Source organism: Pristiophorus japonicus, chromosome 6, assembly GCF_044704955.1.
Source record: "Pristiophorus japonicus isolate sPriJap1 chromosome 6, sPriJap1.hap1, whole genome shotgun sequence".
NCBI lineage: Eukaryota > Metazoa > Chordata > Chondrichthyes > Pristiophoridae > Pristiophorus > Pristiophorus japonicus.
This window is the reverse complement of record NC_091982.1, coordinates 166,604,942-166,619,509: the sequence shown is the minus strand read 5'-3', so window position 1 is coordinate 166,619,509 and position 14,568 is coordinate 166,604,942.

The following is a 14,568-nucleotide window of genomic DNA, read 5'->3' as shown; positions in this document are numbered from 1 at the left end:
CAAGAGCAGATGTATTTTTAAGCACTGGTCACGAAGGAGGGGAAAAAACTCAACCTGCATTGGAATACACAATGAGCCCATGAAGGAATTGAAATCCAGATCTGAATCCAAATTCCCAAAAATGGAGTTTGGATTCCAGATTGTGCTCAGCCTCACTTATGTGACATGAATAGACTGGAAAATGAATTGCTGATCAGAGGGAGCTGTGAAAAAAAAGTTGGCAACAAGAGCCAGGTTCATAACATGCATCAGTGTTGTTGTTGGAAAACTTTGTTTGGATTTGAGCCTTGGTTTTGTTCTTATAAATCTGAAAAAGCTGTATTTGAAAAAAAAATTGTGAGTTTAAATTGTAGAGAAATATTTGACTGCAACATTAAACCCAACACTAAACTTCTAACTGTTTGTCCTTGACACTAAAATGCACTACCATCGATGAAAGTATCTTACTTTCCCAGAGTATCTGGCACAAGAATCTACTTTATCATATGTAATGTGTTGCACACTTCGGTGAACGTTTTATATATTGCTCACTTGTTGGCAAAACAACATTGTTTAAGTTTATTTTATGCTGATTTTTTCCCTGTTACTATGTTAGGATTTTGTGTTGATTAAGTGCCCAGGGAGGCGAGGAAAGGGCCAGGTTGTTTGGTGCTTTCCCAACCTCAGGCTTGCATTCCCTTTAATATACGTTTGGACACCAGACCAAATCCGAGGAGATGTCTGAGGGAATGCGCACTGAAAATAGGAAACTCCAAAGATTGAATAAAGTCAGCCATGAAGTCATTTCAGGCGTGATTACATTTGGGATATAAAGTTACAGCCTTTATTTATTTTTAAACACCTTTAGGTCCCACTGTATGACAGATCACTCCACGGTAGACAGGGCAATAAATTAACCTTTTTCCCAGGTCTCAACACTGCTGCTCAGCCTTGCGGCCAAAGTTTGGCAGTGTGGATTGAGATATTCTCCTTTCCAATATGCTTTCCATTTTCTATTTTCCTCTCTCCCTGTGGTGGGGGGGGGGGGGGGGCAGGGCAGGGGGAAGGGAGGGGGAGTGCCAGACCTCTACTCTGTGCCCACTATATTGACACCAAGCTGCCCATTATTATTAAAGTACAAGCAGAAATTAATCAGTAGAGAGACCAAGAATGCAGCTAGGGACTGCAGGACACAAGGTTTGCTCATGTTGCTTGGAAGACCTTCTCAACCAGTTTGTGACCATTGCAAATATATCATGGAATATGCCTCATCCACGGAATAAACTCAGTTCCCACTCTCTGTGTGTAATATAGTCCAGGATACATGCTGCAGTCTTCCAGGGGCTCATACAAGTTGAGTCTAAGCATATCAAATTGATGTTAGTATCTACTTTAAGAGACCCAATTAAATTTGTCACTGTAGAACACTAAATAATGGCCACATTATAGTTGACTTATGGAACATTACCAGCACTATGCTTAGAATAGGAAACCATAGCTCTCATTTCTGTGGCTTGAGAACTATGGGGGTGGGTGGGTGGAGGGAGGGAGGAGTGAAGATTCTTCTACTTTGTTTAACAAAGTTGTACATCTGACTAGTAACAAAAGATGTACAAATTAGCTACACCTAATGCAGAGGAAATTTTCCCTATGTAACCATCATTCTGAGGCCACCTGGTGCAAATATCTACAGTGGTTCACTGTTTCCAAGGACGCAGAGTGAAATGACATCAGGAAGCACGGCTGTTTCTTGTGTGAAGTCTACGACATGATAGTTTGGAATGAGAAGCAGGCAAAACAAAATCCCAAATAAATTCTGGGGAAATAAGTGCAGCAACGGGGTTTGTTAAAACCCTTTTTGTAGTAAGATTTATGCTATCGTCTTTTGCAGATAGGCAGCAACAAAGAAAGGGACAATGAGTGGTGAATGCATTTCACTCCATATGTTAGAGTTTTCGAATGAAAGGTTTACAATTAATTACTTTGAATACTCTTACAAGAAGTTGGTCACTCCTTGCATTAAGCACCACTTAGATTTATGGAGGTTTTGATTGGGCAACCCATGAAGAAGGGAGCTATCGCTTCAATCTAACCATTGTGGCAATAAAGCGATGATAATGTGTTTATGTGCATACAAGAAGTTATGTCAGGGCATCTGTTTAAGATCACCGCCTGCTGAGAGCATTGTGAGGCTGGGAGACCCAAGTTATACTGCAGGTTGTGTGTCACTTTCTGGGTAAGGAATAGAGCTCTGAAGTCCAATGGAATGCTTGGCAATTGTTACATTTTTGCAGTGGTTGTGTAACTAGAATGTCATGAGATGAACTTCTGGTTCACGTCTCTTAGCCAAGTGAGATTTTGAGTGGCTGCACACCCATATTACACTATCATTTGTATATGAAACTGAAAGTGCTTTACATTGACTCCAGCTGTGTGATATACCCACTCTATGGAGAAATGTACAGTAATATTGGCATTATTTAAAGAATGAATGGGGAGCTACCAAAAGAGGAGTTGGCAAAGATATGTAGCACATAATGTAACGAGGAAATGGGGTGGATCAATCTACTGACAAATGGACTGATTTATACTATTTGCGTTCACCTGGCTCTTACAGGTTCAATAACTTAGTAAAAAAAAAGTGGATAGAGTAACGGAAATATTCTTCAACATAACTTTACTTGTATCAGATGTCAAACGTTTTAATTGTCAACTTACTCTAGACAGTTTAGGAAAAGCCGATGAGCTTTGAAAAGTGCAGAGTGCCACCATTTTGTAACAGCACCATGGCAACAGCAGAACAGAAGGAAGCGAATATTGTACCATATTGTATAAAATGTACAGTGTGACTGACATAAAAGTATAGAATGTTTATAATTGTGAATTTTTAAATTACTAAACTGAACCGGTTCCATCAGTAAGAGCAGAATGACCAAACAAAACTGCTGCGGTGCCATAGGAGAAGTTTGCAAATTTGTGAAGAAAATAACATTCATGTTAGGGCAAGGTTAGCAACTGTCCTGTGTGTTATAAAGTTTTGTTTAATAATATACTTAGGGCTGTGCCAATGAAATGATTGTAATCTGAGGATCAATTCAAAAATTGAACTTTCTTTAATATAACTGGTTAACTTGAGTCAGCCACAACGAGCATGGTACACTCAGGTCTACATTACAACAGTCACTATTTCAAAAGCACTTCATTGGCTGTAAAGTGCTTTGCGATGTCCTACAAATGTGCAAGGTGCTATAGAAATGAAAGTTATTTATTTTCTTTCTTTACAGACTACGTTCTAAAAGAAGAATTGTGCTAAAATTATTTTAACTCTCTCTCCCCCTCCCTAGCCCTACTCTGGTCTTTAAATATGTAACAGCACCACCTGGTTGCTCCAGGTTCGGTACCTGGTCTACTCGGGAGTTAGTTGATCTGAGCTAAGAAAGCAGCTAAAACACAGCATTGGTCTTGGCGCCCTGTACTAGGGATGTGGGAAAAGAAAAGGAAAATCACCTAGGCTTCTCACTCATGATCATTGTTCAGCAATCCCTGGTGGAAAATATGCACGTCAGGCGAGGCCTGGATCAGGCTTGACTGTGATGCCTTGCATGGTCAAAGATTCTATTGACATTCATTCTCTGGCTCACACATGAAGAACGGCCATTTGGGTGAGGAACTACAGGGTGGCGAGCACCCATGGATCTGTACCCTGGCAGGAGTCAGCACCTCCTAGATGGTGGGTGGGGTGGGGAGGTCCCTAATGTTTGCATCACTTTGGTAAAGGATCTTTTTGTAATCCTACACCTCCCTAGCAAGACCTTTATGGTACTCTGCTGTATCCTAAAATGTCCCGTTGCTCAGAAGGTTAGGACCATATTGATGGCTGTTTCAATGCATTTCCTTGGTTATTACCAGCAGATCTTTGCATCATCAGACCAGTCAGTTGGTACAGCCCTAAACATGCTGATGAGCCTGGTCTCAGACCGAGTGTGTGAGATATGAGACTGTGGCCTTTTTGCCATCTATGTATTAATTTATGCTTCTTAATTTGTGAGCTTTGTTCTCTGTTTGCTGTATCTAGTGGCCATTGTTCCTCCATATTGCTCTAAAGAGCTCGCTGGTGGTGCATCAGCTTGGTTTTAATTTTTATGTCGCTGTAATAAATATGCAAATATTTTTGATTTTTTTTTCCACCTATAAGACTTCAGTCTCCAAGTTATTGCACCTTGCGTTGACCAATGAGAGAAAAAGATTCATTATCCGCTACCAGTTGCAAGGTTTCAACATTAAATAAGTAATTTTCTGAGCAAAATGAGAGCTGATGGCATAATTCAGCACTAGCTGAAACTCACTTCACATCAAAAAGGGCACAAAAATTCTTAATATAGGAAATAGAAATGTCACGTTGGTGCAGAAGGGAGTAGTTCACTCATATTTAAGGCATAATGTGAGTGCTGAGTATGAACAGCTTTTCCTAGTATTTATTCTGCATCAATCTGACCCAGAGGTGCTCAAAAGGTGATGCTGGATACACAAAGTGGAAACATTTTCCATCCTCCAGCTCAGCTGTGATGTAAAATGAACTCTGAGAAAGACATCATCAAAAGCTTTTAACAAAAAAGATGTTAACTTCAAATATTATCCCCTCTTCTCAATTATTCATACATATCTACCCCTCAGAGTTCCCATTTAAGGCATACACGCTTGGCTGAAAGGAGTTCACTGAAAGGAGTTCCTTCCGTGGCACACACCCTGGCCAAGCCAATGCCAACGCAGCTTACAAACAAGCTGCCCCTAAGTGGATGACGAGCCCCTCCAGTTGTTCCCTCCCAGTGCAGAAGTCACTGAGCTCAGTTCAGCACCTCACCAGAATGGCACTAGGAGTGGACACGATATCCCATTAATGGTTTCATAGCTCAGTATTATCAGCTCCTCCTTTCTCTGTAAAGGCCCGTTCAGAGGAGCCAGCTTGCCTCTCAATGGCACAGCGCTCAACCAGTATGGAATCTCGAGTAGTGAGACTGCACCCAACCGCTACATGGCAATGAGCTACTCCTGGGAACTCGGGAATTGAGAAAAGCAACCAAGGGAAACATTTTGTAAAGAAACTTGAAGATAGATTTCAAGAATTTCTTAACTATAAACCCAGAGATAAGTATAGCACATTCTGTACTCATTGTACTTATACATATGGAACATGAAGTATGTTAGTTGGTGTAAAGGTAGCTAACTTACATTTACACTTTATACAGCAATTAACAATTGATAGTGCTAACATAATCACTTGGAGATGCGATCTTACCAACTGTGGGAATTTATATCAGAAAGTACGATAGTCCCCAAATTTCTTGCATCGCACTTACGCAGAAATTAACCTAATATTTGCGCCCATTTCTGCGGTGATCATTCCGCCAGGAACTTACAGCAAAATTTCCTGCGGAGCTCGTTTGCCTACGCCAGAATGTTAAAACTGGCATGAAACAAACGGAAATGCAGCACCACCAATTGTTGCCCATTTGTGCTACAGCTGTAATTGCCATTTTTAAAAAGGTGTATTCCCTCAAAAAATAAAGACTTACTGCGTGTGTCCGTGTTGCTGGTTAGTGGAACTATAAATTTTAAAATCAGGAAACTTCTGTATGTGGAGCATGAAACAGCACTCTAATGCTTCACGGCAGCAATGCTACATGATTAAGTGGTCCATCAAGAACCACCATAACTTGCATAATGAGGGGGAAGGAAGTGTGACTCTCAGTTAAATTCAGGGTTGAACTCATCGGAGTCCAATGGAGATCCCTGACACTTTAACAACAAGCCAGCTAGAGAGGAACTTATTTCTGGTTTAGCTTGCCCTTCATGCAACTGAAAAGGCAATGGTTCCATCACAAAGACTAATTTGCATCCCGTCACAGTGGTGTCAATTTGGGCAGAGTCCAACATTAGCCATTGCTGACATTGTCAAAGTCTGAATTACTCAGAAGTACTTGCTGAGGTTAACGCCCCCAACAGATGTAGTTTTATTATTGTGATATTGGCCTGGCAACTGCTAGGAGCTGCTCTCGATCCGCCGATGTCATATCACCAAAAGTGTGTCACCACATGGCCATTGTGTTGCCGCGCTAGTGATGCCACTCGGTTGGTACCTTCTGCCATGGCGCCTCTCTCTCTGAGCCTTGTGCCTCTGATGCTCCTCTTCTGTTATAATGCAGAACAGAAGTATTTTGGGAAGGTTATTCTAGGGGATGGGGGAAGGAGAACAGGGGTCCGACAGATTTCGGGTGCACCGAGATAGCACTTTGATTAACTATAGCGCAGGTCTCAGTAAGAGAACTGATTTAAAGAAGCAAAGAAGATGCCATCAAACTCCACAAATCTCAATTATGCTGCTATCAGGTGATTTTGGCCCGTGCTGCGTTTACATATTTTGGGCATAAACCAGCCCGCTCTTCGCGTAATTCCAGGAAATTCAGGTGAGTTTATCTTTTGCACGAGGCAGGGCTGTGTAAAGGTAAATAAGCAGCAGAGGCTTTCAGTGGATGTCTCAGAAGCAAATGATTGAGGAAATTCGTACATACTGAGGTTTCAGCGTAAAATCAGTGCAAATCTTTTACACACAAAATTCCCAAGAAATTCTGGACTTCAATCTTTTGAAAACATCACCACGAACTGGCTGATCCATCTAGCCGATGTTCGCATTGACTTCAAAGCATTTGTGGTGGCATCAAAAATCACAAATGTGGAAAGCAACTAATTATAAAAAAAAATAAACTCAGTAGTTTCAATGTGTCTCAGTGCTTACAATATTGTGCCAGCACACATACTGCAGCCTCATTTTTTTTTTAATTCGTTGCCAATCTTTCCAATTCTTTGTCAAATCACAAACGCCAGAGGTCACCTTGCACACATCAAGGATCACTCTGCGCAATGCTCTTAGCCAAAAGGCCGAGAGCCACTGCACCGTTCCTGGAAGTACTGCAATACCAGGTTCGTGCCATGGAGGTGGATGGGTCAGGTCCCCCACACACCTCCGTGGAGGTGGATGGGTCAAGCCACCCCACCCACCTCCTTACTGCAGTTGAAGATAGAGTAACGAGACTGACGCCTGAGGTAAATGCTTTTACCATAATCAACTGAAAGGTGCTTCACCACCAATCACTTTCAGTCATTAGAATGGAAAACAAACAAACAAAAATATTCACTTCATTCTTATAGTGGAATCACAGACGACAGAGATTTTAACCTAAAAAAACAGGTGGGTTAGGAGCAGTGGGTAGTTAAAGTGTTAGAAATCAGAATCCCAACCTGAACCCGCCTCCAAACCAGTTTTAATGGGAGTAGGCAGCCAACCCTCTGCCAGGAGGCAGGACGTCAATTTAAATATTACAACGAGGCTGGAAGCTTCTATAATCTCCATTTTGTGTTTAACTGTAGCTGGTCGGGTTTTACACACCTCGTAAAACCCGGCAGCTACAACAAGGCGAGGACTGCTACATCCAGGAGGGAAGTGCCTTTATATCTACCTCCCGGATCCAGGATCTCTGGCTATCCCACTCCCCATGACCGGAGACCTCCCCCCCACAGGCCACCGATGCCTCCACCTCTCCTCCTCCGGCCGCCCCGCGGCCCATTGTCACTGATCTTTGGCACCACCCCCCCACCCCACCCCAGGCTCCTCCCAGCCTGCGATCATTGGCTGAGTTCCATCCCCCATCGGGCTCCTCCCAGCCTGCGATCATTGGCTGAGTTCCATCCCCCATCGGGCTCTTCCTGGACTGCGATCAGCGGCTGAGTTCCACTCCTCCTACTGGCTCCTCCCGGCTCGTGATCTTCTGCTGGGTCCAACCCTCCCTTGCTGGTCTGGCCCTATCATTGGCTGAGTCCAAGCCGCCCTATCCCCACCCCCCCGCCCGGCCCCCACCCAATCCCTCTCTCCTGTGTGCGGCCTAATGCTGCAGGCATACCCGCCCGTAGACAGCCAGCCTCTCAATCTGGTTGGCTACCGATGGAAAACTGAGGCCTCGCATACAAATCAGGTCCTGCTGTTAAAGTCAACAGGGCCTTCAGGAGACCCGTCCGCCTGGGCTCCCCCCCCCCCGAATCCCCAACCTGCCTTCCCCATTAAAATTCAGCCCAACGAATTAGCTTTGCATATTTTAGCTGAGAATATCAATCATTACTGGTTATTCGATAATGGTCTAGAAATATGTTCAGGGCCGAACCGGAGTTGAATCCCGGTGCAACGCAGGGGCTTAATGAGGCCAGCAGCAAAGCCATGGTAAATTGGTACACCGGACTCATCTACTTATTACTGTTGCCAGTTGTGGCCCCAGGGACAGCTCATCCGCCGTGGGCTGCAACATGATCGGGTGACACAGACGCAGGACAACGTCCTTATTGAGTCTGGGAAAGGGGAAGTCGATGGCCAGCAGCGCTCGGATTTAATGTGATGTCAGGAGGAACCACCTGCTCCTCTGGCTCCCAATTAGGTAAATAAAAAGAAAAATCAGTCCTACCATTGTGTTAACATCGGTTTGGATGCCATACCCCTGAAGAACCTGACCGCAGCAGGTATGACACATGCTGCAGTCACGTACAATCGAATTTTGCAAAAGGGTGTTGGGCCCTTTTGTGTATGCGAATTGGGAGCCTAACGCCTGTTTGAGGCATGCCCTCAATGCCTAGAGAGGAACCAATAAGGCGGGTGACACAATTCTGGTCCACACGCTAAAGACTAAAATCTTTTATAAATGAAGGTGGATAAACTGAGCCTAACCCTGCGATTTCCAGAAATAAAGATGTGATTTGTTGCAACACAACACCATTAATGCTTCTGAAATGTATCAAATGTTTTTAAAATAGTAAATGTGAGTTCGCTCTATGTTTTATAATACAACATTTTTTATAATATAAAAACATGGTTCAGTTTTAGAAATGAAGAGGAGAGGATTTTGATGATGATTCATGATGCGAAAAGACTAATCATAGAATAACGATGGATGTCATTATTTCGATGTATTTTAAGCCAGGGTCATTAGCTAAAAGCCAAAACCTCAATTTGTTAAGCCACAATTACTGGGAGCTGAAAGGGGAGGCCAGAAGGAATTTTCTCACACAAGGGCTTATTAGGAAATAGAATGTATTAACCACAAGTGGCAACTGAAACCGAGCAAAGCACAACGCTGAAGAGAAAATTAGATTAATGTAAAAAACAATGTTAAAGGTTACAGGGAATGAACAGGTAGCTCAGAAATAGGTAGTGGTTTGGAGGAGGTATTCGCACTGGTTCAGGTATGATAGAAATTTCAGGATGGCTATTTGGCCTATGAGTAGCAATCAAAATAGCCAAAAGTTCTCGGACTGAGAAGGAGAAAAATTACAATGACCAACTCAGAAATTGGCTTTCCAGAGAAATATCAGATATAGCTTCTCCAGCACATTAAAACAGTACAAGATGCAAAAAGATTGCGACGTTTATTAGATTTGTATCACATAACCCTCATGGCATTATTTAATAGACAGGTATTTCTTTATTGAGCCTCTCTATCGAGCCTTGTAACAGAGAATATGACAGACTGAGCTGTCTAATGCAACAAAATGTCCTACCCAATTTATACAGCAAACTGAACTCCATTCACTTCACTCTAGGGAGCTCAGCAGAATTCGATCTCCATCCGTTGCACTGTATCTCCGGACCAAACCGAAACATGTACTTGATGGCATTCAAGTAAAGTTAGACGCATGCGGTGTAAGCAGAGTATCATCGAATCGATGTAAACTGTTGATTGTGAAAGATCTTGAGCTCGTGCAGAAAACTGAAAAGACTATTTCAGAAATAGATGATAAATCTCTTTTTTTTTTAAGTGTGAGTCAAGTATCTTGAGTCTCATCTTAAATTGCAAAAATGAGTTAATTTAGCACTATACCCTTGGAGCCATTTTATATCTTGAAATATACTTTTTTTGCACAATGAACAAAATGAGACTTGGAAGCATGTTAGCACAGGAACCTTTCATTAATTGTGACAGGCTCATTCATAATCAAATGACGTGTACAAAAGCAAAATACTATGGATGCTGGAAATCTGAAATAAAAACAGAAAATGCTGAAAATACTCAGCAGATCCGGCAGCATCTGTGGAGGGGGAAACAGAGTTAACGTTTCAAGTCGATGAACTGGAAAAAGTTAGAGATGTAACAGATTTTAAGCAATTACAGAGGCAGGGAAAGGGAGCGAGAGAGGAAAGAACAAAAGGGAAAGTCTGTGATAGGGTGGAGGGCAGGAGAGATTAAATGACAAAAGGGATGATGGTGCAAAGCAAAAGGAGGTGGTAAAGGGACAGATAAAGAAACAAAAGAAAGATGGTTTTTATGAGCATGAATCAAGTATATTGATGGCGTTAAGGTAAAGTTAGACATGTGGTAAGACCAGAGTACACAGGATTGATGTTGAGCCCGTGGTTTGCTCTGGAGATACAGATAAAGGACGGAGAGATCTAATTGTTCACAGCACCTGAAGGATTGTATAGACAATCAGGCTGGAGAATTTAATGGACCGGGTGTATTGTGGGGTAAAACTATCTCCTTCCCATGCTTAGCCATAAATAATTGACCTGAAGGCACTTTGCCTGAGGACAATCCCCTACTTCAACATGCTGATTACTACTTGTCCAGGAATAAACAAACTTGCCTACATTCTGGATTGATAGTATTGCACTGCATGCGTTCAATTATCCCCAGTGATTTGTGGCGCGTGCTGCTTTTTTTGGCCTAAATTTAAAAATCCAAGTTTCCCCAAAGATTATGCACAAGTGTAACTCAGTTAGTTATGATCTTTTTAGGTTACCTTTTTTTGCGTCATAGGGGGCGTAACCTGATGTCTGCAACAGTTTTTCACAATTATGTAAGTTTGACCAACTTACATTTCTCTTAGGCGTATGTGACCGCTCCCGGGAAACCTTCTGGGTACTTAAGAAAAACCAGCGCACATTAAAAAATCGGCATAGAAAGGCACCATTGTTTTTAATTTTTCACACTTAAAATGCAGAAAATGGAAGTTTCATGGAATTTAAAAAAAAAAATTATTTTTATTTTTTATAAAGTGCCACACCACCACCGAACATCTCCAAACCGGGTTCGAGGGTCAGAGTGTCGGCCAGCAGAATTGATCGCTCGCCCGGACACAGGGGTTCAGAGTTCAGCTTGAAAAGAAGCCCCGGGAGGGTTGTGGAAGGCAAAATGAAGGCATGAGAAGCCTCACACTATGCCACTATGCATCAAATGAAGCCCCGGGGGGAGTCGGGGTAGGGGTGGGGGAGGAGTGTTCCCCGATCATTGCGCCTGCTCAGACCTGGATGTGGTCCATACTAGGGCATCGACCTTGGGGAGAGATGGAACAAAGAACCTTCTCCTGCCTGCCGTTTTGAGCTTCTTGCAAAGGTACAATTTAAGCATGGGGGCAATACTGACAATGCCATACATTGTGCAAGCTTTCTGCACGATGGTGCTGCAGAGGAGACAAATGATTCGATGTCATCGCATGAGCAACCTCAGAGCACGTAGGATGATGGGCAGGAGGCCTTATCCAAATCTGGTATATCGTGACAGATGTTCATACCTGCACCTGAGTGATGCAGACTGTGTGAGAAGGCTGTGTTCCCACAAAGAAGTTGTAACTGAGATCTGTGAGTTAGTAAAAGCAGACCCGCAACCTAGAAGCATCAGGAGGACTGCTTTTTCAGTTGAAGTGAAGGTTACAGCTGCACTTTCATCCCATGCATCTGGATCGTTCCAGGCCAGAAATGGGGATGTGCGCACCACTTCTCAACATGCAACACACATCTGCATTCAGCAGGTGACTGCTGCACTATATGCCTGGAGGAATGACTACATAAAGTTCCCCAGGGACACTGGAGTCGTCCCTGAGTTCCCACATGGTACAGGAGGAGCATAATACGTGACCGAGCTGTCCTGCCATGACTTAACCCTTAGATAGGCAACAACAATGTTAAAGTTTACTCACTGTTATAGAAGAGAAAAAAGAAAAACTACTCACCAATCACCAGCCAATCACTTACCACCTTGGCTGTGACGTCACCTTTCAGTTTCTACTTTTTTGCCTTCTCCCTGTAGCTGCACAAGTACGCCTCACCAACGAACTCCCGACGCCTCTCCACGCACCTCTCACCGACGCTGGGCCCTGGACTCCCTGCTGTGCCTTTTATAGGCCTCACCAACGAACTCCCGATGCCTCTCCATGCACCTCTGGCCGACGCTGGGCCCCGGATTCCCTGCTGTGCCTTTTATAGGCCTGACCAATGAACTCCCGATGCCTCTCCATGCACCTCTGGCCGACGCTGGGCCCTGGACTCCCTGCTGTGCCTTTTATAGGCCTCACCAACGAACTCCCGACGCCTCTCCACACACCTCTCACCGATGCTGGGCCCCGGACTCCTTGCTGTGCCTTTTATAGGCCTCACCAACGAACTCCCGACGCCTCTCCACACACCTCTCACCGATGCTGGGCCCCGGACTCCTTGCTGTGCCTTTTATAGGCCTCACCAACGAACTCCCGACGCCTCTCCATGCACCTCTCGCCGACTACGTGTGCGGGAAGTGTATCTGCCTCCAGCTCCTGACGGACCGCGTTGCGGAGTTGGAGCTGAGGGTGGATTCACTCTGGAGCATCCACGATGCTGAGAATGACGTGAGTAGCACATGTAGCGAGTTGGTCGTACCGCAAGTGAAGGGTCCACAGCCAGATAGGGAATGGAAGACTAGCAGTAAGAGCAGTGCAAGGAAGGTAGTGCAGGGGTCCCCTGTGGTCATCCCCCTGCAAAACAGATACACTGCTTTGAGTACTGTTGAGGGGATGACTCATCAGGGGAGGGCAGCAGCAGCCAATTTCATGGCACCGTGGCTGACTCTGTTGCACAGGAGGGCAGGAAAAAGAGTGGGAGAGCGATAATGATAGGGGATTCAATTGTAAGGGGAAGAGATAGGCGTTTCTGCGGCCGCAACCGAGACTCCAGGATGGTATGTTGTCTCCCTGGTGCAAGGGTCAAGTATGTCTTGGAGCGGGTGCAGGGCATTCTAAAAAGGGAGGGAGAACAGCCAGTTGTCGTGGTGCACATTGGTACCAACGACATAGGTAAAAAAATGGATGAGGTCCTACGAAACGAATTTAAGGAGCTAGGAGCTAAATTAAAAAGTAGGACCTCAAAAGTAGTAATCTCGGGATTGCTACCAGTGCCACGTGCTAGTCAGAATAGGAATCGCAGGATAGCGCAGATGAATACGTGGCTTGAGCAGTGGTGCAGGGAGGGACTCTGGGGGAGGTGGGACCAGTACAAACCGAACGGTCTGCACCTGGGCAGGACCCGAACCAATGTCCTAGGGGGAGTGTTTGCTAGTGCTGTTGGCAGAGGAGGACAAAGGGTTTGATTAGGGCAGGGAAAATGGAGTACGAGAAGAAGCTTGCAGGGAACATTAAGACGGATTGCAAATGTTTCAATAGATATGTAAAGAGAAAAAGGTTAGTAAAGACAAACGTAGGTGCCCTGCAGTCAGAATCAGGGGAAGTCATAATGGGGAACAAAGAAATGGCAGACCAATTGAACAAGTACTTTGGTTCGGTATTCACTAAGGAGGACACCCTTTGTCCTTTTAGAATTTTGCTGTACAGTGGCCCTTTTTGTTCTTTGCCTTGGGTTTCTCTGCCCTCCACTTTTCCTCATCTCCTTTCTGTCTTTTGCTTTTGTTTCATTTTTGTTTCCCTCTGTCTCTCTGCATTGGTTCCCATCCCCCTGCCATATTAGTTTAACTCCTCCCCAACAGCACTAGCAAACACTCCCCCTAGGACATTGGTTCGGGTCCTGCCCAGGTGCAGACCGTCCGGTTTGTACCGGTCCCACCTCCCCCAGAACCGGTTCCAATGCCCCAGGAATTTGAATCCCTCCCTGCTGCACCACTGCTGAAGCCACGTATTCATCTGAGCTATCCTGCGATTCCTACTCTGACCAGCACGTGGCACTGGTAGCAATCCCGAGATTGCTACTTTTGAGGTCCTACTTTTTAATTTAGCTCCTAGCTCCTTAAATTCGTTTCGTAGGACCTCATCCCTTTTTTTACCTATGTCTTTGGTACCAATGTGCACCACGACAACTGGCTGTTCTCCCTCCCTTTTAGAATGTCCTGCTCCCGCTCCGAGACATCCTTGACCCTTGCACCAGGGAGGCAACATACCATCCTGGAGTCTCGGTTGCGGCCGCAGAAACGCCTATCTATTCCCCTCACAATTGTATCCCCTATCACTATCGCTCTCCCACTCTTTTTCCTGCCCTCCTGTGCAACAGAGCCAGCCACGGTGCCATGAACTTGGCTGCTGCTGCCCTCCCCTGATGAGTCATCCCCCTCAACTGCACTCAAAGCAGTGTATCTGTTTTGCAGGGGGATGACCACAGGGGACCCCTGCACTGCCTTCCTTGCACTACTCTTCCTGCTGGTCTTCCATTCCCTAGCTGGCTGTGGATCCTTCTCCTGCCATAAGACCAACTCGCTACACGTGCTACTCACGTCGTTCTCAGCATCGTGGATGCTC